General features: G+C 38.8%; 1 pseudogene; it reads right to left on the bottom strand.

Moving 5' to 3' along the window:
• Positions 1-24,848, bottom strand: part of LOC134302895 (uncharacterized) — a 657,104-nt pseudogene that overhangs the window by 63,428 nt on the left and 568,828 nt on the right.

Raw genomic sequence — 24,848 nt, 5'->3', positions numbered from 1 at the left:
ATGGCCAGGCTGTGTTCGATGAGTCTGTACCTTGTCAAGGTGTTCTGAGTTTTGGATCAGTTATAGTGCTGAGATAATCTGCCCCACTATACTGTCTATTTAGAGCCAAATAACATTGTAGTTTACTTTGGAGTTTAGTTTGTGTTTCCCAATAGGCCAAATAGTTTATCTTTAATTCATGTGTAATTTGATCAGTTCTGATTAGGTTCTGGTCTTGAGTTTTAATGGTGTTAGTCTGTGTTAGTATGTGTTAATGGTGTTTTGGTGCAGTGACTTAGGACCAGTTGGATGAGGGGACTGGTATCTTTGCTCAGCTCTTGGTATTGCAGAGCTTTGTAATGATACGAGTGTGGGTCGCCCTCTTTTAGATGATTCCAGAATTTTATTGCCCTTTTTTTGTATATTAATAATAAGTGGGTATCGGCATAATTCTGCCCTGCACACATTGTTGGTGGTGTGTCTGTGCACCTTTAATATTGTTTTACAAAATTCTGTGTGCAGGGTCTCAATTGGATGTTGTTCCCATTTGTTAAATTGTTGGTGTGTAAGCGGGCCCCACACTTCACTGCCATACAGGGCAATTGGTTCAATTATTGCGCCAAATATTTTGAGACAAATTTTGATTGGGATTTCTACAGAAGTTTGTTTTTTTATGGCATAGAAAGCCCTGCGTGCTTTTTCCTCTTAGTTCATTCACTGCCAAGTTGTAGTTTCCTGATAAACTAATGTTTAGTCCAAGGTAGGTATAGTTTTTAGAGTGTTCAATTTCATGGTTTCCTAATTTAAATGTGTGTTTGGTTCCCTGAGATCTGGATCTTTTCTGGAAGGTCATAATTTTAGTCTTTTTGAGGTTGACTGTCAGGGCCCAGGTCTCTCTCTCTCCCGTTCATGTGCATGCTATCTGTGTGTGTGTGTGTGTGTGTGTGTGTAACCCCTCCCCTCCTGCTCAGTGTAAACACACAAATGCCACCACGTATCTTGACCAATCACGTGCAATTTTGACAGAAAAAAAAAAAAAAAAAGAGCCACTTTAAAGAGCCAGCTCTTAGAGCCAGATCGTTCGCGACTGACCCATCACTACAGTCCTAGACATGTCTCTCTAACTCTGTTCTTTCTTTCTTATACCTTTTGTAATCTATTAATCTGAGTTTGACTGTTTCCTGTGTATTACAGTGTTACAGAGTCCAGTGGGGTGATTCCCTATTCTGTGTAATGTTTGAATGTTTGTGTAATGCTGATGTTGCTCTGTGTATTGGAATATAACTGTAGTAACAACTTTTCTGCTCATTTGAGAGATCACCATCATCCTGACCCACATATGAAAACTGTTTTTTACATGTTGACTCAGATGTTATTTATAAATTTGTTCTTCACATACCTGAGCGGTGGCTACAGTCTGAGCAAATGGTCACCTGTCATAACATTATAAATCAGTAAGAAAACTTCTGTCCAGATTTTTTCAGTTGAAGTTTAGATAATACTTGATAACTGTCTTGTTCAACCAAAACACCCTGTATCAATAATGTCCCATATTTTGTACATATGATAGTTGTAAACTCTACTTAATGGCTCTACCTGAATATCAACAACTTGATATTTTACTGAGTAACTTGCCAAGAACTCATTCATTCATCATAACCCTGATCAAGGTTGCAGTGCTTTTTATTATAGATTACTGTATTTAACCCCATGTGTTGTGGTTCATCCTGTAACAAACTCTGTAGATTAAACCCTGATGAATAATCCAGCCTAGAGAAGATCATGATGCTAACTGGATGGATTCATGTTCATCTAATCTGGTGATGCTGGTTATGATCAAACACTGTACATTGTACTGATGGCCAAGGTCTATATGTGAAGAAATAATCATGAAAACATGAAGAACAACCCAGTAAAGCAGAGTAATGTCCAAGGTTCTGAAGGAAGTAGAAAGCAAGTACAATCCCTCGATGCTTTTACAACACCTGTATGTCTCTTATATTGTGAAGAATGACAGATGCATTTTGTAACCGGGTGAACATTTATTAGGAGAATGGAGTCAGAACTGAGTAAACATGAAAATATCTGGCAACAATGAAGAGAAGCTGCCAGACGTTTCCAAGAACAGAAAGAAAATCCTAACCCTAAACCCTAGTTCTAACCATAAACCCTAGTTCTAACCCTAAACCCTAGTCCTAACCCTAAACTCTAGTCCTAACCCTAACTCTAGAAAGTTTATGGTAGAATCAAAAGCCATCATGACCTAGCAGAGTGTGTAAACACATTCACGGGAGCATCAGGCGGGATGGAATGAAAGCATCTCTGCAGGATCTAGAAACACTTGAAACTAAACTGCTGTGTGATCCAATATAGCTAAACACAGAATTTCAGCAGTTTTTTAACAATGTACCAACAGAACTGAGGTAAATGTTGATATTCCCAATGTAGCTAAACACAGAATTTCAGTTATCGACCAATGCTAATAATAATTACTGTTATATTAGCAATACGAAGCAGTTGTTTAACAATGTACCAACAGAACTGAGGTAAATGTTGATATTCCCAATATAGCTAAACACAGAATTTCAGTTAGCGATGGACGGCACGGTGGCTAAGTGGGTAGCACTGTCGCCTCACAGCAAGAAGGTCCTGGGTTCGATCCCCAGGTGGGGCGGTCTGGGTCCTTTCTGTGTGGAGTTTGCATGTTCTCTCCGTGCCTGCGTGGGTTTCCTCTGGGTGCTCCGGTTTCCTCCCACAGTCCAAAAACTTGCAAGTGAGGTGAATTGGAGATACTAAATTGTCCATGACTGTGTTTGATATAACCTTGTGAACTGAAGAACCTTGTGTGAAGATAAACTACCGTTTCCTGTCCTGTATGTAACCAAAAGTGTAAAACATGACGTTAAAATCCTAATAAACAAACAAAAATCTGTTAGCGATCAATGCTAATAGTAAATAATGTTATATTTGCAATATGGAGCAGTTTTTTAACAATGTACCAACAGAACTGAGGTAAATGTTGATATTCAGTCAGAGTCAGAGTCAGAGAGGTTTTATTGTCATTTCAGCTACATACAAGTACATATTGAAACGAAACAGCGTTCCTCTAGGATCACGGTGTAACACGGTACAAAAAGTACAAGACAAAACAGTGTAAATACAAAACAGTGTAAGTACAACAATAAATACAAAAAATCCTATAATAAATAACCACAAAAGATATTCCTAATTATCCCTAATCTAAACAAGTAATTAGAAGACAGGACTAAAGACAAGTGTTAGTACATGATGGTGAATAGATGGTACAATGGTTCATGAGGTAGTGACATGTTGTACATTAGCAGCGTAAAATTGGCAATGGAGCCTAAGAAGTAAATAAGGTGCAAAAATACAAAAAGACTTTTCAATATTTGAATAAACAGTAAAATTGGCCACGGAGCCTAAGAAGTAAATAAGGTGCAAAAATACAAAAAGACTTTTCAATATTTGAATAAACAGGTAAAAACAGTCTAACATTGTCAATATAGTTCAGTGTGTGGCAGCAGAAAATTTCTGGAGGAAATTGTTACAGTACTGAGTTGAGGAGTCTGATTGCTTGTGGGATAAAACTGTTAAACAGTCTGGTTGTGTTAGTCTGGATGCTGCGGTATCGTCTCCCAGACGGGAGCAGAGTAAAAAGTCCATGTGATGGATGGGTTGGATCGTCCACAATGCTTAGAGCTTTGCGGATGCAGCGGGTGTTAAAAATGTCCGTGAGAGATGGAAGAGCGACACCGATGATCTTTTCAGCTGTCCTCACTACTCGCTGGAGAGTCCTGCGGTCCGACGCAGTACAATTTCCGAACCAGACAGTGATGCAGCCGCTCAGGATGCTCTCGATTGTTCCTCTGTAGAACGTGGTGAGAATGGGGGGTGGCAGATGAGCTTTCCTCAGTCTTCTCAAAAAGTAGAGACGCTGCTGGGCTTTCTTGGTGATGGAACTGGTGTTGAGGGTCCAGGTGAGATTCTCTTCCAGATGAACACCGAGAAATTTGGTGATCTTTACGATCTCAACAGATGAGCCGTCGATGTGCAGTGGGGAGTGGTCCCTTAGTGTCTTTCTAAAGTCAATGACCATCTCTTTGGTTTTATCCACATTCAGAGACAGGTTGTTGACTTGGCACCAGTCCGTTAGATGTTGTATCTCCTCTCTGTACGCTGACTCATCGTTGTTGCTGATGAGTCCCACCACAGTTGTGTCGTCTGCAAACTTAACGATGGAATTCGAGCTGTGCATTGCTGTACAGTCGTGCGTAAGCAGAGTAAACAGCAGTGGACTGATCACACAGCCTTGGGGAGCGCCGGTGCTCAGTGTGGTGGTGCTGGAGGTGTTCTTACCGATCCGGACGGACTGAGGTCTCTCAGTCAAGAAATCCAGGATCCAGTTGCAGAGAGAGGTGTTCAGGCCCAGCGTGCTCAGCTTTCCAATTAGATGCTGAGGAATGATGGTGTTGAATGCTGAGCTAAAGTCTATGAACAGCATCCTGACGTAAGTGTTCTTTCTGTCCAGGTGTGTAGAAGCCAGGTGTAGTGTAGTGGATATGGCGTCATCCGTTGAGCAGTTAGGACGGTACGCAAACTGCAGTGGGTCCATGGTGGGAGGCAGTAGGGTCTTAATATGCCTCATGACTAGTTTCTCGAAGAACTTCATGATGATAGGCATGAGTGTTACGGGACGATAGTCGTTGAAGCATGACACAGATGACTTCTTTGGCACAGGTACTATTGTGGTCGTCTTGAGACACGTTGGAATGATGGCGCTGCTCAGGGAGATGTTGAAGATGTCAGTGAATACATCTGCCAGTTGGTCTGCACATCCTTTGAGCACTCGGCCAGGAATGTTGTCTGGTCCAGAAGCCTTCCGTGGGTTGACTCCATGCAGAGTTCTCCTCACGTCCGCTGTGGTGAGACGAAGCACCTGGTCGTCACAAGGTGGGATCATCTTCCTCGCCAACATGTTGTTCTGCGCCTCGAACCGAGCGTAGAAGTCATTCAGCGCATCTGGAAGGGAGGCATCACTGTCACAGACGGGTGGAGTCGTCCTGTAGTTGGTGATGGCCTGGATGCCCTGCCACAAGCGCCGTGTGTCACCGCTGTTCTGGAAGTGGCTGTGGATGTTCTGGCCGTGTGCGCGCTTTGCTTCTCGGATTGCCCGGGACAGTCTGGCTCTCGCTGTTCTCAGAGCTGGCTGGTCACCTGCTTTAAAGGCGGAGTCTCGGGCCCTCAGCAGTGCACTCACCTCTGGAGTCATCCACGGCTTCTGGTTGGGTCTGGAAGTGATGGTTCTAGTGGTAGTGACGTCCTCAATGCATTTGCTGATGTAGCAGGTCACTGAAGTCGTGTACTCCTCTAGATCAGTGTAATCGCCGTATGTTGCAGCCTCCCTAAACATGTCCCAGTCAGTGCACTCAAAACAGTCCTGAAGAGCAGAGATGGATCCTTCTGGCCAGGTTTTCACCTGTTTCTGTACAGGTCTGGAGCGCCTGACGAGTGCTCTGTATGCTGGAATTAGCATTACAGAGATGTGGTCTGAGTATCCGAGGTGGGGGCGGGGCTCCGCCCGGTACGCACCGGCAATGTTCGTGTAAACATTATCCAGCGTGTTCGCTCCTCTCGTAGCAAAGTCCACATGCTGATGGAATTTAGGGAGAACAGACTTGAGATTTGCATGATTAAAATCCCCAGCGATAATAAACAGTCCGTATGGATGAGTGTTCTGCAGTTCGCTGATGGCTCTGTAAAGTTTGCTCAATGCTTCCTTTGCGTTCGCGCTGGGCGGAAGATACACCGCAACTATAAGCACGCTGGTGAATTCCCGTGGTAAATAAAAAGGTCTGCATCTAACAATAGCAAATTCCACCATCGGAGAACAGTAGGGTCATTCTATAATTTGGGGTACATTCCATGTCCAATGATAATAATTTTATTTATTCTAACTATTTTCTTTAAAAATGTCATATTTTACCTATTAATGGAAAACATGTTGTAATATCACAAAAACATTATGTGCATCCTATGCTTCATTTAACTTGAAATTTGTCATGATGTTCCTAAATGAACAGTTTTTGCTGTGTCTGTTTTTTAAGTTGAGGGTGCCTTGGTTTTAAAATAATGAATAAAATCATTAAGGGCAACAACATCTATTTTTTTATTTATTTTAAAAGTTTAAATACCAAAGAAAAATAATATTTTTTAAATTGAGTTTCTCTTTTAAATAATTTAAATATCTTTATTTATTAATGTCCGCAAAAGTTCTGTCAACTATGTTACTAACAGAACTCCACTCAGCAACTCAAAAATAGTTTGTTCTAAAACTATGTGACCAGCATTACATGATATCATTTTTCTCTGTGGAGGGTACAGTGTATCACAAAAGTGAGTACACCCCTCACATTTCTGCAAATATTTCATTATATCTTTTCATGGGACAACACTATAGACATGAAACTTGGATATAACTTAGAGTAGTCAGTGTACAGCTTGTATAGCAGTGTAGATTTACTGTCTTCTGAAAATAACTCAACACACAGCCATTAATGTCTAAATAGCTGGCAACATAAGTGAGTACACCCCACAGTGAACATGTCCAAATTGTGCCCAAATGTGTCGTTGTCCCTCCCTGGTGTCATGTGTCAAGGTCCCAGGTGTAAATGGGGAGCAGGGCTGTTAAATTTGGTGTTTTGGGTACAATTCTCTCATACTGGCCACTGGATATTCAACATGGCACCTCATGGCAAAGAACTCTCTGAAGTTGTGAGAAATAGAATTGTTGCTCTCCACAAAGATGGCCTGGGCTATAAGAAGATTGCTAACACCCTGAAACTGAGCTACAGCATGGTGGCCAAGGTCATACAGCGGTTTTCCAGGACAGGTTCCACTCGGAACAGGCTTCGCCAGGGTCGACCAAAGAAGTTGAGTCCACGTGTTCGGCGTCATATCCAGAGGTTGGCTTTAAAAAATAGACACATGAGTGCTGCCAGCATTGCTGCAGAGGTTGAAGACGTGGGAGGTCAGCCTGTCAGTGCTCAGACCATACGCCGCACACTGCATCAACTCGGTCTGCATGGTCGTCATCCCAGAAGGAAGCTGACACACAAGAAAGCCCACAAACAGTTTGCTGAAGACAAGCAGTCCAAGAACATGGATTACTGGAATGCCCTGTGGTCTGACGAGACCAAGATAAACTTGTTTGGCTCAGATGGTGTCCAGCATGTGTGGCGGCGCCCTGGTGAGAAGTACCAAGACAACTGTATCTTGCCTACAGTCAAGCATGGTGGTGGTAGCATCATGGTCTTGGGCTGCATGAGTGTTGCAAAATGTCATTCAAAATGAGTGAATATTTGCAAAAAACAATAAACTTTATCCGTTTGAACATTAAATATCTTGTCTTTGTAGTGTATTCAATTGAATATGGGTTGAAAAGGATTTGCAAATCATCGTATTCTGTTTTTATTCATGTTTTACACAACGTCCCAACTTCATTGGAATTGGGGTTGTAGTTATTGTTATTTTAGCAAATAATGGATGCTTTTTGTTAAAATGTACCAACATGTCTGAGAAAAATTTCGATATCCTCAATACAGCTGAACACAGAATTTCACTTAGCAATCAATGCTAAGTGTATTTAGTGATATAATATATATATATGGAGACTTTTTTAACCAATGAACCAACAAAATCTAGAAAATGTTGTTCTTATTATACCAAATATCTTTTACCTCAGTTCCATACGTGAGCTGAACAATGTCAGTTTACTCTCTCCTATCACGCTGATACGAGTGCAGCTCAGTCCGGAAACACATGAGGAGGCGTTTCTTGTTTAAATTAACACGGTATGGTGCAAGAACTCTGTGCTAGTTGTGAAGTACTGTTCTCTGCTGGTGGAGTTTATTATTGTCAGATGCAGACCTTTTATTTCCCATGGGAATTTACCACCATGCATCCCCCCTTCCCCAGCGTGAATCAGAATCAGAATCAGAATCAGAATCAGAATCGGGCTTTATTGGCCAAGTATGCTCACACATACAAGGAATTTGCTTTTGGTTACACAGATGCTTGCAGTGCACGAAAAATACAATACAGACAATCTTATTCACACAGCTCACTCTCTCTAACACACACATTCATACCTGTAAACATAGAAAACATTGTAAACATTTAGCATGTGCAATTTACATTGTAATTTTAAAAAGGTGCAGTTTTGTGCAATATAAAAACTATAGAAAATATAAAAATATATAAATATGAAATGCAAGTAAAGGTGAAAATCCTGTGTATGCCATTACATAAATGAAATAGGTAGTTTTTGATGTGCAAGTGTCCCGAGTATTAACAGTACAGTAGTGAATGTGAACGTGAAGAATGCATTGTGTGAAATGTATGGAGCTATAAGCCAACACTGATGATTTCAATAATGCAAATCTTGAATCTGTGCTTTCTAAATTGTACCAACATGTGGACTTTGTGGCTACTCAGACCACATCTCTGTTATGCTGATTCCAGTGTACAGACCGCTCACCAGTCGCTACAAACCAGAACTAAAACAGGTAAAAGCCTGGCCAGTGGTAGCCTTCTTTGCTCTTAAGTACTGTGTTGAGAACACTGACTGGGACATGTTAAGTGAGGCTAAACATTTATTTATTTATCTGAAAACAGGACAGAAGCTTTCAGGAATCAATAATGAGACAGAGGATTAATGTTCAATATGTAGACATTTTATTAACAAACAAGCAATAACAAGCAAAATACATACATGACCATAACAATACTAAACCATGTAACACATAGCAAAAGGAAAAAAACCAACAAAAAACAAATAAACAAGAATAACCTCACAGATCAGCTCTTCATCATCCTGCCACCTCTAGGCTGTATAGGTGGCCATTTGCCCAGACTGTAGCAACTGCTCAATTATATGAAAACATCAGATTGTACCAAACGAACTGTACCAAATTATATAAGCCAAACCATGAAAATGTGGGGGAAAAAGAAATTATATAAGTTTCATCTGTGCCAACAGAAAAAAATAATAATAATACATTTTATTAATGGAAGTCTTTCAAAACACTCAAGGACACCTTACAATACAAAACATCAGTACATAATTAATTACACAGATTAAGGGTACGCAAGTTTAAAGAACTACATTTTAAGGCGTGTTTTAAATAAATCGTGTGAATGTCAGCAGGAAGAGAGTTCCAGAGATGTGGGGCAGAGTAGCTAAAAGCTTTAGCCCCAATAGTAGACAGACGGACCAAAGGCGTAGATAATTGGAGGGCAGAAGAAGATCTGAGTGTACGGCAGGGAGTGTAGACATGAAGAAGATCAGAGAGATATGGAGGAGCTTTAGACAGAAGGAGGAGGATTTTAAATTTGATGTGATACTGGACAGGAAGCCAGTGAAGCTGCTTGAGAACTGGAGTGATATGTTAAGTGGAAGGTGTTCTGGAGATAATATGAGCGGCAAAATTCTGAACTAACTGAAGTTCATGTATAGCTTTATGAGGTAGACCAAAAAGGAGAGAGTTACAATAATCAATTTGGGATGTGACCAGGGCATGAACAAGAACAGCAGCACTTCTAGGAGAAAGGAATGGACGTAGACGATTTACGTTACGTAAATAGAAATAAGTGGATCGTGTGATATTGTTAATATGTGCATAAAATGAAAGATTGTGAGTGGAAGGAGAGACGACTGAGTTCTTCATCATCACTGAGAATTTGTTAGATTTAGAGAGAGGAGATTTTGTACCTATAAGAAGAATTTCAGTTTTATCAGCATTTAATTAGAGAAAATTGTAAGAGAACCATGTTCTTAATTCTATTAGACAATCAGAGAGAGATGGAGGAGGAAGAGTAGCCGTGGGCACAGTGAACAGGTATAGCTGGGTGTCGTCCACATAACAATGAAATTGAATGTTGTATTTCCTAAAGATACGTCCAATGGGAAGCAGGTAAATTATAAATAGTAGAGGCCCCAGGACAGAGCCCTGAGGGACACCACTAGTAAATAGAAGATGACTATGTATGAAAGTTTCTGAGTTGAACATACTGTACACGTCCAGAAATGTATGAAGAAAACCAATCAAGCACAGTATCACTAAGACCAATATACAGTGGGGAAAAAATAAGTATTTGATACCCTACAGATTTTTCAAGTTTTCCCACCTACAAAGAATGGAGAGGCCTGTAATTTTTATCGTAGGTACACTTCAACTTTGAGAGACAGAATCTAAAAATAAATCCCATTGAAAATCACATTGTATGATTTTTTAATAATTAATTTGCATTTTATTGCATGAAATAAGTATTTGATACAATGGAAAAACAGAACTTAATATTTGGTACAGAAACCTTTACAGAGGTCAGACGTTTCCTGTAGTTCTTGACCAGGTTTGCACACACTGCAGCAGGGATTTTGACCCACTCCTTCATACAGATCTTCTCCAGATCTTTCAGGTTTCGGGGCTGTCGCTGGGCAACATTGAGTTTCAGCTTTCTCCAAAGATTTTCTATTGGGTTCAGGTCTGGAGACTGGTTAGGCCACTCCAGGACCTTGAAATGCTTCTTACGGAGCCACTCCTTAGTTGCCCTGGCTGTGTGTTTTGGGTCATTGTCATGCTGGAAGACCCAGCCACAACCCATCTTCAATGCTTTTACTGAGGGAAGGAGGTTGTTGGCCAAAATCTCGCTATACATGACCCCATCCATCCTCCCTTCAATATAGTGCAGTCGTCCTGTCCCCTTTGCAGAAAAGCACCCCCAAAGTATGATGTTTCCACCCCCCATGCTTCACGGTTGGGACGGTTGTACACATCCTTCTACTTCCTCCAAACACGGTTAGTGAAGTTGATACCAAAGAGCTCTATTTTGGTCTCATCTGACCACATGACCTTCTCCCATGCCTCCTCTGGATCATCCATATGATCATTGGTGATCTTCAAATGGGCCTGGACATGTGCTGGTGTGAGCAAGGGGGACCTTGGAAAAACTGCAGGATTTTAATCCATGGCGGTGTAGTGTGTTACTAACAGTAATCTTTGAGACTGTGGTTCCAGCTCTTCAGGTCATTGACCAGGTCCTCCTGTGTGGTTCTGGGATGATTCCTGACCTTTCTCAGGATCATCCTTACCCCACCAGGTGAGATCTTGCATGGAGCAGCAGACCGAGAAGGATCGACAGTCATCTTGCATTTCTTCCATTTTCTAATAATTCTCACCAAGCTTCTTGCTATTATCCTGTAGCCCATCCCAGCCTTGTGCAGGTTTACAATTTTGTCCCTGGTGTCCTTAGACAGCTCTTTGGTCTTGGCCATGGTGAAGAGGTTGGAGTGTGATTGATTGAGTGTGTGGACAGGTGTCTTTTATACAGGTTACGAGTTCAAACAGGTGCAATAAATACAGGTAATGAGTGCAGAATAGGAGGAGCTTCTTAAAGAAAAACTAACAGGTCTGTGAGAGCCAGAATTCTTGCTGGTTGGTAGGTGATCAAATACTTATTTCATGCAATAAAATGTTAATTAATTATTTAAAAATCATACAATGTGATTATCTGGATTGTAGGTGGGAAAACTGGTGGGAAAAATCGGCAGTGTATCAAATACTTATTTTCCTCACTGTATATATGCTAGCCGGTCCAATACCTTTTTTTCAATTCACTTCCACTATTAACTGATAGCATTCACTTAAATCAGGCTCTAAACCTCCTGGTTCTACCCACCATTCACTCCACTATAGATAATCACATTATTTCCCAGTAAAAGTTTAACCTAAAGATTTATACTTTTATTATTACTATTTACTTATTAATGTAATAAGTTAATAACTTAATAATGATGTAATTTTGTGTGTTCTGTTTTAGAGTTCAATAAATATTTGAATAATTCAGAATATAGCGCTGTGAGTTTGATTCCCTGAGTGAGAGAAATAATCGACCAAACAAACTGATCTGTTATAAATCTGGATTTCCTGGTAGTTTCCCTAAAACTGACAGTGGTGCCTGTAATTGATTATTAGCTATTAATTACACAGAATAATTCATTAAGTGCAAACCTTTTACCCCAAAACTCACTCACTCAGGGAGGATTTATATTTTATATTTTTATATTTTAACTTGATTGGTACAATCTGATGTGTCACACTTGTGTCTAAGTGCTGATATATAAGCAAAGAAGCTCCAAAACTGACAGCATCATTTCTGTAAAATGTGAATGCGCTGGTGTTTTTTCCGATTACTCTGACAATTAAAACTCTTCTCACACTGTAAGCACTGATATGGTTTCTCTCCAGTGTGAATGCGCTGGTGTTCTTTGAGATTACTCGGTTGACTAAAACTCTTCTCACACTGTGAGCACTGATACGGTTTCTCTCCAGTGTGAACGTGCTGGTGTCTTTTCAGTTCACTTTGTTGATTAAAACTCTTCCCACACTGTGAGCACTGATATGGTTTCACTCCAGTGTGAATGCGCTTGTGTTTTTTTAGATCACACTGTTGATTAAAACTCTTTCCACACTGTGAGCACTCATACGGTTTCTCTCCAGTGTGAATGTGCTGGTGTTTTTTTAGATAACTCTGTGTATTAAAACTCTTTCCACACTGTGAGCACTGATACGGTTTCTCTCCAGTGTGAATGCGCTGGTGTTTTTTCAGATCACTCTGTTGATTAAAACTCTTTCCACACTGTGAGCACTCATACGGTTTCTCTCCAGTGTGAATGTGCTGGTGTTGTTTGAGAGTACTCTGTTGATTAAAACTCTTTCCACACTGTGAGCACTCATACGGTTTCACTCCAGTGTGAATGCGCTGGTGTTTTATTAAATCACTCTGTTGATTAAAACTCTTTCCACACTGAGAGCACTGATACGGTTTCACTCCAGTGTGAATGCGATGGTGTTTTTTTAGATAACTCTGTGTATTAAAACTCTTCCCACACTGTGAGCACTGATACGGTTTCTCTCCAGTGTGAATGCGCTCGTGTTTTTTTAAATCACTCTGTTGATTAAAACTCTTTTCACACTGAGAGCACTTATACAGTTTTTCACCAGTGTGAATGCGCTGGTGTTTTTTTAGATCACTCTGTTGATTAAAACTCTTTCCACACTGTGAGCACTGATACGGTTTTTCTCCAGTGTGAATGCGCTGGTGTGTTTTGAGATGACTCCCACAATTAAAACTCTTCCCACACTGTGAGCACCGATACGGTTTCTCTCCAGTGTGAATGCGCTGGTGTATTTTGAGATTTCTCTGTGTAATAAAACTTTTCCCACACTGTGAGCACTGATATGGTTTCTCTCCAGTGTGAATGCGCTGGTGTTCTTTGAGATTACTCTGTGTATTAAAACGCTTCCCACACTGTGAGCACTGATACAGTTTCTCTCCAGTGTGAATGCGCTCGTGTCTTTTGAGTTTACTCTGGTACCTGAAGCTCTTCCCACACTGTGAGCAGACGTTTCCTTCTTCCTGTGTGGGACTGAGAGAGGTGTTAATGCTGACAGTACCAGAGGACGTTTGCTGATTACTGGAGCTTCTGGTGGGCGTCAGATCCTCATGTTCAGTCTTAATCTTCACCAGCGCATCATATTTATCATGGTTGCAGCTCTTGATGTGATTGTGGAGGTGATTTTGGGTTGTAGAGGAACGTGGACACGAGGAGCAGGAGAAATCCTTGTTCAGTTCTGAAGCAGAAAATAATAAAATACATTTATAACATTATAAATAATAAAATACATTTATAACATTATAAATAATAAAATACATTTATAACATTATAAATAATAAATACATTTATAACATTATAAATAATAAAATACATTTATAACATTATAAATAATAAAATACATTTATAACATTATAAATAATAAAATACATTTATAACATTATAAATAATAAATACATTTATAACATTATAAATAATAAAATACATTTATAACATTATAAATAATAAAATACATTTATAACATTATAAATAATAAATACATTTATAACATTATAAATAATAAAATACATTTATAACATTATAAATAATAAAATACATTTATAACATTATAAATAATAAATACATTTATAACATTATAAATAATAAAATACATTTATAACATTATAAATAATAAAATACATTTATAACATTATAAATAATAAATACATTTATAACATTATAAATAATAAAATACATTTATAACATTATAAATAATAAAATACATTTATAACATTATAAATAATAAATACATTTATAACATTATAAATAATAAAATACATTTATAACATTATAAATAATAAAATACATTTATAACATTATAAATAATAAATACATTTATAACATTATAAATAATAAAATACATTTATAACATTATAAATAATAAAATACATTTATAACATTATAAATTATAAAGATTGTTAGTAAATGTTAAACTGAGATCCGATGCTAAAGTCCTGTAACGTGATTCATCCTGCATTCATCATTTCCTGCTCACACTGATCTGCATGAGCACAATACAAGCTTTCACTGTATGATGCTTCATCCCAGGTGCCTCTGATTCTATTCAATACAAATATCTTACTGAGTTCATCTTTATCTTCAGCTTCTTCCTTCTTCACAGGCTTCATCTGGAAACTTCCACACTGAGCGAGGTGTCCCTCAGAGGAGTCATGTTCCACAGGAATTAAGGTTCCTTCACCTGAAATTCCATCAATATGTGAATAAGAAACTCAACAACTGGAAGAAACTGAAGGTTGTGGGTTTGGTTACCACAAATAAATACTACTTAGACTTAATCCAGACTGGAGTGTATCAGCACTTCTCCACAGAGCAGTATGGTTGATAGACAGAATATGAAGATGTCCATAAGCTTTTCAGCAAATGACACTGGAGTAGAAGATCTGAGCAGCAAGATTTTATTAAAAATAAAACCTTAATGTTCTAACAAATGGTGGAGAATGCGAGCAATCTCTGTTCAGGTAAGTCATTTACTACTCGCATTCACACTGGAGAAAAACCATATCACTGCTCACAGTGTGGAAAGAGTTTTAGTACACAAAGTCATCTCAAAACCCACCAGCGCATTCACAGTGGAGAGAAACCGTATCAGTGCTCAAACAAAACAGCCCAGGCATCTCTGTCCCCCACAATTAATGATGACACGTATATCAAATTAACCAATGAGCTGTGACAACCGTGACTGTAGGTTCGTCTAATTAGCTGCATCTTTCTGGACAGTGTTATTGAGGTGAGTTATGTGGTGAGTGAACTAATCGCAAAACGACTGAAACCTTATTCTGATGGCGAGTTTATGAAGGAGTGCAAGTTAAAACTGTTTCAGAATGTCAGCCTTTCCCATCGGACAGTGTCTGACCATATTGGTGATATATCAGAGGATATTAAAAACTCTCTGAAAGATTCCATCATGGATTTCGAGTTTTACTCGCTGGCTTTAGACGAGACGACAGACATAACAAATACCAGCCAGTTGGCAATTTTTTACGTGGAATTATGCCGGATTTTGACACAAGAGAGGATTTACTTTCATTGGAGGGCATGCACAATACAACCAGAGGTGAGGACATTTTTGAAAAGCTAATAATAACAAACTAAGTGGAGTTACTACAGACTTAAAACAGACTTTTGGAGATTTGGTTTACTAATGTGAGGTGTGATGGCTAAGCAGGGCAAACATGTTGATGCGATTTTATGAACTCAGAGATGCTGTTAAAAGTTTCATGGAAATTAAAGTAAAACATGTGGAATAACTCAGTGATGTTAAGTGGCTCTGTGATGTGGCGTTCATGGTTGACATCACAAGCTATTTGTCAGAGCTCAGTGTTAAACTCCAAGGGCCTAACCGGCTCCTGGTCACACTCCTTTCTCATGTGAAGTCATTTGAAGCCAAATTAAAGTTGTGGCACATGCCAATTAAAAAGGGAAACACTGAGCATTTCCCTACTCTTTGTGATCTGAGAAAACAACAGAATATGCTAAGGAATGTGCTCATTTGCTAGAGGTGTTTTCCCAACAAACACTTAAACTAAACTGCTGTGTGATCACTTTACACATGTTGAGATTAAAGCTAAACGAGAACAAAAGCTGCCAGTCCTGTTAAAACCAACAATGGTCTCTGCTATGGAGCTGCTCTTAGAACCTCATTACAAGTGTAACTTCCACATTACAATCCATTTCTATTAGCTGCTACAGGAGCATCGTCTGCTATAAGAGGGAGAGATGCTCTTCATCAACCTTCATAGGAATGTGGTGCCAAGTGTCCTGAGAGCCTCAACAATAAAACACAGTGACACCAAGTCCAAAGTTTTACATCTAGAGGAAAATGAAGTGAAACTAAATTCACAATATAGCTAAACACAGAATTTCAGTTAGCGATCAATGCTAATAGTAATTACTGTTATATTAGCAATATGGAGCAGTTTTTTTAACAATGTACCAACAGATCTGAGGTAAATGTTGATATTCTCATTATAGATGAACACAGAATTTCAGTTAGCGATCAATGCTAAGTGTAATTATTGTAATATTAGCAATATGGAGCAGTTTTTTAACAATCTACCAACATACCTGAGGTAAATGTTTATATTGTCGATGTAGCCGTATACAGAATTTCAGTTAGCAATCAATGCTAATAGTAATTATTGGTATATTTTTTACCAATGTACCAACGTACCTGAGATAAATGGTGATATTCTCAATGTAGCTGTATAAAGAAGGGGGGAGTACATCTGAGAGTACATCTCTTACCATCTTACAATGCCGTGATATGATATGTGACATGCACACATGGCCATTGTAATGAATGCTCATTGTGATTTGCACCTGATCACCAGTTCCATTGTTATGCAAATCGAATGCATATAAGTTTGGGGTTTTCACCACCAACTCAGACTGAAGGAGTCACTTGGATGAGTGACGAAACGTTTCTGGAAACAAATATGTGTCCAGATGAATGATGGATTTGTGTACCTGGATTATTGAGGATGCATCAAGAGATTTTATTATCAGTCGGGTTTTAATAAATAATGATCAGTACGTCTCTATGAGTACATCCGAGTCCGTCAGTCCTGCTCCACACAACATCTATAGAAAAGTGATACTAATACAAGCAAATAATGACTAATTCTTTATTAAAAATAAAATATAAACTACACTTATTACCATTACAATCATATTAATTCCTTATAAACCTGCAACATTATTTAATGCACAAAAACAACAACACGTAGAACTTTAACTGAACGTCATGTCATTGCCAGGAGACAGAAAGCTACCACAATAAAATTTTATGCTGTCCACCACAGACACAGCCCTTTTCAGCCAACGTGGAACAAGCTCTGTTCTGGTTTCACGAACTTGATTTAAACCGGTTCAAAAAAGATTTTGAACAGCAAACATTCTCAGCTGGTACCAAATAATATCAGCACTGATGTGGTTTCTCTCTATTGTGAATGTGTTGATGTCTTTTGAAAGCTGTAGCCTAGTGGTTAAGGTACTGGATCAGTGATCAGAGGGTCACTGGTTCAAGCCCCACCACTGCCAGGTTGCTGCTTTTGGGCCCGTGAGAAAGGCCCTTAATCCTCAATTGCTCAGACTGTATACTGTAACTGTAATGTAAGTGGCTTTGGATGAAGGCGTCTGCTAAATGCTGAAAATGTAAATGAAAAGCACTCTGTTGATTAAAACTCTTCTCCCACTGTGAGCACTGCTATGGTTTCTCTCCAATGTGAATGCGTTGATGTCTTTTGAGAGCACTCTGATTATTAAAACTCTTTCCACATTGTGAGCACTGATACGGTTTCTCGCCAGTGTGAATGCGCTGGTGTTTATTGAGATTACTCTGTTGATTAAAACTTTTCCCACACTGTGAGCACTGATATGGTTTCTCTCCAGTGTGAATGCGCTGGTGTATTTTAAAAGGACTCTGGTACTTAAAGCTTTTCCCACAATGTGAGCAGATGTTTCCTTCTTCCTGTGTGGGACTGAGAGAGGTGTTAATGCTGACAGTACCAGAGGACGTTTGCTGATTACTGGAGCTTCTGGTGGGCGTCAGATCCTCATGTTCAGTCTTAATCTTCACCAGCGCATCATATTTATCATGGTTGCAGCTCTTGATGTGATTGTGGAGGTGATTTTGGGTTGTAGAGGAACGTGGACACGAGGAGCAGGAGGAATCCTTGTTCAGTTCTGAAGCAGAAAAGAATAAAACACATTTATATCATTATAAATAATAAAATACATTTATAACATTATAAATAATAAAATACATTTATAACATTATAAATAATAAAATACATTTATAACATTATAAATAATAAACTACATTTATAACATTATAAATAATAAACTACATTTATAACATTATAAATAATAAAATACATTTATAACATTATAAATAATAAAATACATTTATAACATTATAAATAATAAAATACATTTATAACATTATAAATAATAAAATACATTTATAACATTATAAATAATAAAATACATTTATAACATTATAAATAATAAACTACATTTATAACATTATAAATAATAAACTACATTTATAACATTATAAAGAATAAAATACATTTATAACATTATAAATAATAAAGATTGTTAGTAAATGTTAAACTGAGATCCGATGCTAAAGTCCTGTAACGTGATTCATCCTGCATTCATCATTTCCTGCTCACACTGATCTGCATGAGCACAATACAAGCTTTCACTGTATGATGCTTCATCCCAGGTGCCTCTGATTCTATTCAATAAAAATATCTTACTGAGTTCATCTTTATCTTCAGCTTCTTCCTTCTTCACAGGCTTCATCTGGAAACCTCCACACTGTTGATCCGCTGGGGTGAGATGTTCCTCAGAGGTGACATGTTCCACAGGAATTAAGGTTCCTTCACCTGAAATTCCATTAATATGTGAATAAGAAACTCAACTGGTTTGGCAGCACAGGACATTACGGTACAGTACAGGTTCTAATCCCACTATCCACATTCTCTTATTATTTCTACTGATTAGTGACTCCAATACTAACTGCACTGTACTGTACCACACTGTACTGTACCATACTGTCTTGTGGAAAAGTGGTATTATGCTCCACATTTACTTACAGAAGAAATCATCATCATCCTCCTCTTCCTTTTTTATTACTTTTTTCTGGAATCCTTCATGTTGTAGATCCACAGGGGTGACGTGTCCCTCTTCTGCTGACTGCATTATTAAAGATCTAACAGACAGACAGATAGATAGATGGATGTCCTGTGTTTATAATTAAAAGGAAATTATTTTAGACAGTAGTAACTGGCTGTTGTTATTGTTATTAACTGAAGCTACTGTGGCACCAGGCAGCATCGAGAGTCCCTGTTGAGTTTGGTACCTGTAAAGGTTTCTTCCTTGTAATAATTACAGAGTTTTATGGTTTTTTGGGTCCTGGAATCTGTAGATGCTTTACTGTAGAAAAAAAAGTGGTCTGTACACAACCAAACTGACACTTTGCTTAAGTTTGCCATCTCATTGTTTTGAATTCCTACAGTAAAATTATCTCTATATCACAAGATTAGTACTAGAGTAAGTGTCCTTCATGGATGTAGGGGTGACACTTGATAACAATCTGATTTGCTAATTTTATTGGTCTTTGTAGAACCGAATAGACACATTACATGAGTTTGTTCCCATTACTTATTCAGTAAAAATGTATACTATACATTACAACATGAGTACTAGACTAAGTGTTCTTTATGATCATAAGGGTGACATTTGTTAACAATTTGATTTGTTAATTTAATTGCTCTTCAAAAAGTGGTATTAACACAACCCAATTAGCTCAACACTTTACATGAGTTTGAGATCCGATCACAACAAATTCCTACAGTAAAAATGTCTGAAATGTATTTCATTAATAACAGAGTTGATGCTCTTCTTGAATTTAGTGGATTTTGTACATCAGAACATGGTAGATGATGTTTATTAAACTGTAAACACCAGTTTTACCCTCTTTAACGCTTCAGGTACCGTAATACATGGTTTAGACGTGCAGTAAAACGTTTAGTGTAGATGGAGCGACCGCAGTGAGAATTCCGTGTTGATTGTGTTTTGTCCCTTTTGGGGATTCCATGATGAATGGAAGAGTGAAACTCCCCACACGTTAACTATCTTTCTGGAATAAAAGTCATTAAAGTATGAGGCTCCTCATCATTTGTGCATCAACACTTTATTTCTTTCTTCATCAAGCTAGTACACAATTAAAGATGCTCGCTTACACTTTTCACCTGACTGTGACTATAAAACTGTACAACTGTAAACAAAGTTCAACTGTAAACAAAGTTCAACTGTAAACAAAGTTCAACTATAAACAAAAGTTCAAATGTAAACAAAGTTCAACTGTAAACAAAGTTTAAAAATATGATGTTTATATAAAAATGTTAGATTTAATAATGAAGAAACTCAATTGATTCATTTTAGTGGATCGGTTCAGTTGAATCGGTTCATCAGTACTGAATCATGTGTGATGCTAACAGTTAGCGGAGCAGCTAAAAGTTTGTGTATTTAAATAAACCTGGAGTTAAAGCTCCTCAAATCCTCAGTGATGTTTTATTATGAACTCTAATTTTATTATTAATTAGAATGTAGTTATAATTAAATATAAGGGTTATAATTAAATACATATTTTACTTACAGATGAGGCTCTACAGTACAAACACAGCAGCTTCTTGTTCTTCTTATGATGTTTAATGGCGGTTGGCAGAACAACTTAAGACGCACCAGCGCCACCAACTGGACTGGAGTTGAACAGCAGCTTGGCAGTAAAAAAAAAATCTCTATTAAAGTCAAAAAGTCAAAGTGCAATATGTACAGTACATGATATACAAATGATTTAAATTATGTTACTCTCATACCCATGGTGCAACAATAAACATTTAATAAACAATAAACTTTAAATATTGTCGTGTTTATTGTTTTCTTGTTATTGCTCGTACTTTATCACTAGTGTTACCACTTGTCAGGTGGAGATGCTGCGTGCGATGGTGGAGGTGTGGAAATTAGACACACAACAAGGTGTAGTTAAGTTAAACTGTTTAGTTAGAAATACAACCCCAATTCCAATGAAGTTGGGACGTTGTGTAAAACATAAATAAAAACAGAATACGATGATTTGCAAATCCTTTTCAACCCATATTTAATTGAATACACTACAAAGACAAGATATTTAATGTTCAAATGGATAAACTTTATTGTTTTTTTGCAAATATTCACTCATTTTGAATTTGATGCCTGCAACACATTCCAAAGAAGTCGGGACAGGGCAACAAAAGACTGGGAAAGTTGAGGAATGCTCAAAAAACACCTGTTTGGAACATTCCACAGGTGAACAGGTTAATTGGTAACAGGTAAATGTCATTATTGTGTATAAAGGGAGCGTCCCCGAAAGGCTCAGTCGTTCACAAGCAAGGTTCACCACTTTGTGAACAACTGCGTGAGTTGTTCACAAAGTTGTCCAACAGTTTAAGAACAACGTTTCTCAACGTGCAATTGCAAGGAATTTAGGGATTTCATCATCTACAGTCCATAATATCATCAAAAGATTCAGAGAATCTGGAGAAATCTGTGCAAGTAAGCGGCAAGGCCGAAAACCAACATTGAATGCCCGTGACCTTCGATCACTCAGGCGGCACTGCATTAAAAACCCACATCATTCAGTAACGGATATTACCACATGGGCTCAGGAACACTTCAGAAAACCATCGTCAGTGAACACAGTTCGTCGCTCCATCTACAAGTGCAAGTTAAAACTCTACCATGCAAAGCGAGAGCCATATATCAACAACACCCAGAAACGCCGCCGGCTTCTCTGGGCCCGAGCTCATCTGAGATGTGTGGCGCATTATAAGAAGAAGATAAGAAGAAGAAGATATACTTTATTTGTCACATATACATATGCAGTTCTTTCTTCGCATATCCCAGCTTGTTTGGAAGCTGGGGTCAGAGCGCAGGGTCAGCCACCTTACGGCACCCCTGGAGCAGACAGGGTTAAGGGTCTTGCTCAAGGACCCAACAGTGGCTGCATAGCAGAGCCTGGATTTGAACCCCCAATCTTCCGGTTGATAGCCCAAAGCTCTACCCACTAGGCTACCACTGTCCCCCACTAGGCTATCACTGTCCCAAGCACAAAATACGACAACGGAGACCCTGGACTGTTGAGCAACTGAAGTTGTACATCAAGCAAGAATGGGAAAGAATTCCACCTACAAAGCTTCAACAATTAGTGTCCTCAGTTCCCAAACACTTATTGAGTGTTGTTAAAAGGAAAGGTGGTGTAACACAGTGGTAAACATGCCCCTGTCCCAACTTCTTTGAAACATGTTGCAGGCATCAAATTCAAAATGAGTGAATATTTGCAAAAAACAATAAAGTTTATCCATTTGAACATTAAATATTCTTGTCTTTGTAGTGTATTCAATTGAATATGGGTTGAAAAGGATTGCAAATCATCGTATTCTGTTTTTATTTATGTTTTACACAACTTCCCAACTTCATTGGAATTGGGGTTGTAATAGCAGTCAGACCGCCCAGCTCCAGTGCCAAAACAATCTTCTTTGTTCAATGCTAGGGCAAACGGCAAGTCTCATAAACTGTAACTCACTCAGAAAATCTGAACACACATATATGAACATCACTCACATATCGCTGCTACAATATATGAAAAATATAAGAATTAAATAAACCCACTAAATGCAAAATATATTTACACTGAGTAGTAAAATATGAAAAATATAGGTCCCGATATTAACAACCAAGACAGTAAAGTAACACAATGCAGATTCAAGTCTGGGTATGACCAGTGCAATTATAAACAGTAGTGCAACTGGATGAGCTTATAAACAGGTAAAAGTGATGAGTGCACAAACAGTTCCTGGGGATGTTAAGTTCAGTATTTATGCGGAGGAAGGGTGTTAGGACCCTGAGATGTGTGTGCAGGATCCAAAGTTAGTAAATGCAGGGGGCAGAACAGGAAGAGAGAACATCCTGACAGCCTGATGGATGGAGCTGTCCCTCAGTCGGCTGGTCTTGGCCCAGAGACTCCGCAGTCTCCTTCCTGATAGCAGCAGAAGCTATGTAGTGGGTGGGTGAGATCACCTGCCATGCAGGGGGCTTTCTGAGTGAGGCAGGTGTTGTGTATCTCTTGGAGGGAGGGGAGAGAGGTGCCAATGATCTTCTCAGCTGCTCTCACGATGCGCTGGAGTGTCTTGCGGCAGGACACGGTGCAGGCACCGAACCATACAGTGATACAGCTGGTCAGGATGCTCTCGATGGTACCTCTAAAAAAGGTGCACATGATGGGGGCTGGGACTCTGGCTCTTCTCGGCTTTCTGAGGAAGTAGAGGTGCTGATGAGTCTTTCTGGCTAGTGATGCTGTGTTGCTAGTCCAGGAGAGGTCCTCTGTGACATGCACACCCAGAAACTTGGTGCTGCTCACCTTCTCCACAGCAGCACCGTTGATGGTCAGAGGAGCATGTTGGTGCACGTTCTCCTGTAATCCACAACAATCTCCTTCATCTTCTCAACGTTCAAAGATCTCAAATTATTGTGTCTGCACCACAAGGCCAGGCAACTCACCTCACTCCTGTAGTTTGTCTCGTCGTTGTTCTTTATGAGAGCCACCACAGTCGCGTCAATGGTGAACTTGATGAAGAGGTTGGAACTGTACAACAGTGTGCAGTCATGGGACAGCAGCATAAATAGGAGGGGGCTCAGCACACATCCTTGGGGGGCCCCCATGTTCAGTGTGATGGTGCTGGATGTGTTACTGCCAACCAGTACTGCCTGTGGTCTCCGGTCAGAAAGCCTAACAGCCAGTTGCACAGTGAGGTGTTCAGCCCCAGCCTGTCCAGTTTGAGAATGAGCTGTTGGGGGATGATAGTATTGAATGCAGAGATGAAGTCTATGAATAGAATTCTGACATACAATCTTTTGTGTCCAGATGTGTAAGAGCTGTGTGAAGGACAGTGGAAATGGCATCATCGGCATGGCATCATTAGCCCTGTATCTCTCAGGTAGCTTTAGAGAGGACTACACTCTGTCCTAGACGTTCTTTCAAGCAGTTTCTCTAATGTCATGTTTTGTTTTCCAACATGCTTCTCTAACTCTGTTCTTTCTTTTTTAAACCTTTTGTAATCTATTAATCTGAGTTTGACTGTTTCCTGTGTATTACAGTGTTTACAGAGTCCAGTGGGGTGATTCCCTATTCTGTATAATGTTTGAATCTGATGTTGCTCTGTGTATTGTAATATGACTGTAGTGACTTTTCTGCTCATTTATGAGGTCGCGGTCATCCTGACCCACTATTATTTTTTACATGTTGACTTATATTTAGATGTTACTTATAAAACTTGTTTTGTCACATCACCTGTTTGGAATCACATCATTATTTAGTTTTTTCACGTCATTACTAGACCTAAATTGCCCAATCCCAACTTTTTTTGGAATGTGTTGCAGGCCTGAAATGCAGGAATGGATGTTTATTAATAAATGAAATTAACTTGAGCAGATAAAACATGAAATATCTCAGGTTCATCCTGTCTGACATCAAATAAAAGTCAAAGTAAATGTAAGAAACTCTTACTTTTTCTGATTTGGGGTTGTAGAAAGTGTTTCATGATAGCTGATGTTCAAATCAGGTTATCTGTTCATTTGGTTTTCTAAGTATCTGATGTCCATCACTATTAAACTCTGGGGAAAACCTTGATTTACTACCGTTAATCAAAATAAACTTAGTATTATTATACAAATCCTATTTCCAGAAAAGTTGGGACATTTAGTAAAAAGGCAGTAAAAAGAAGAATCT

This window comes from Trichomycterus rosablanca, chromosome 2 (assembly GCF_030014385.1).
Source record: "Trichomycterus rosablanca isolate fTriRos1 chromosome 2, fTriRos1.hap1, whole genome shotgun sequence".
NCBI lineage: Eukaryota > Metazoa > Chordata > Actinopteri > Siluriformes > Trichomycteridae > Trichomycterus > Trichomycterus rosablanca.
The sequence above is the reverse complement of the archived record's forward strand: the minus strand, read 5'-3'. Positions and strand labels throughout refer to the sequence as shown.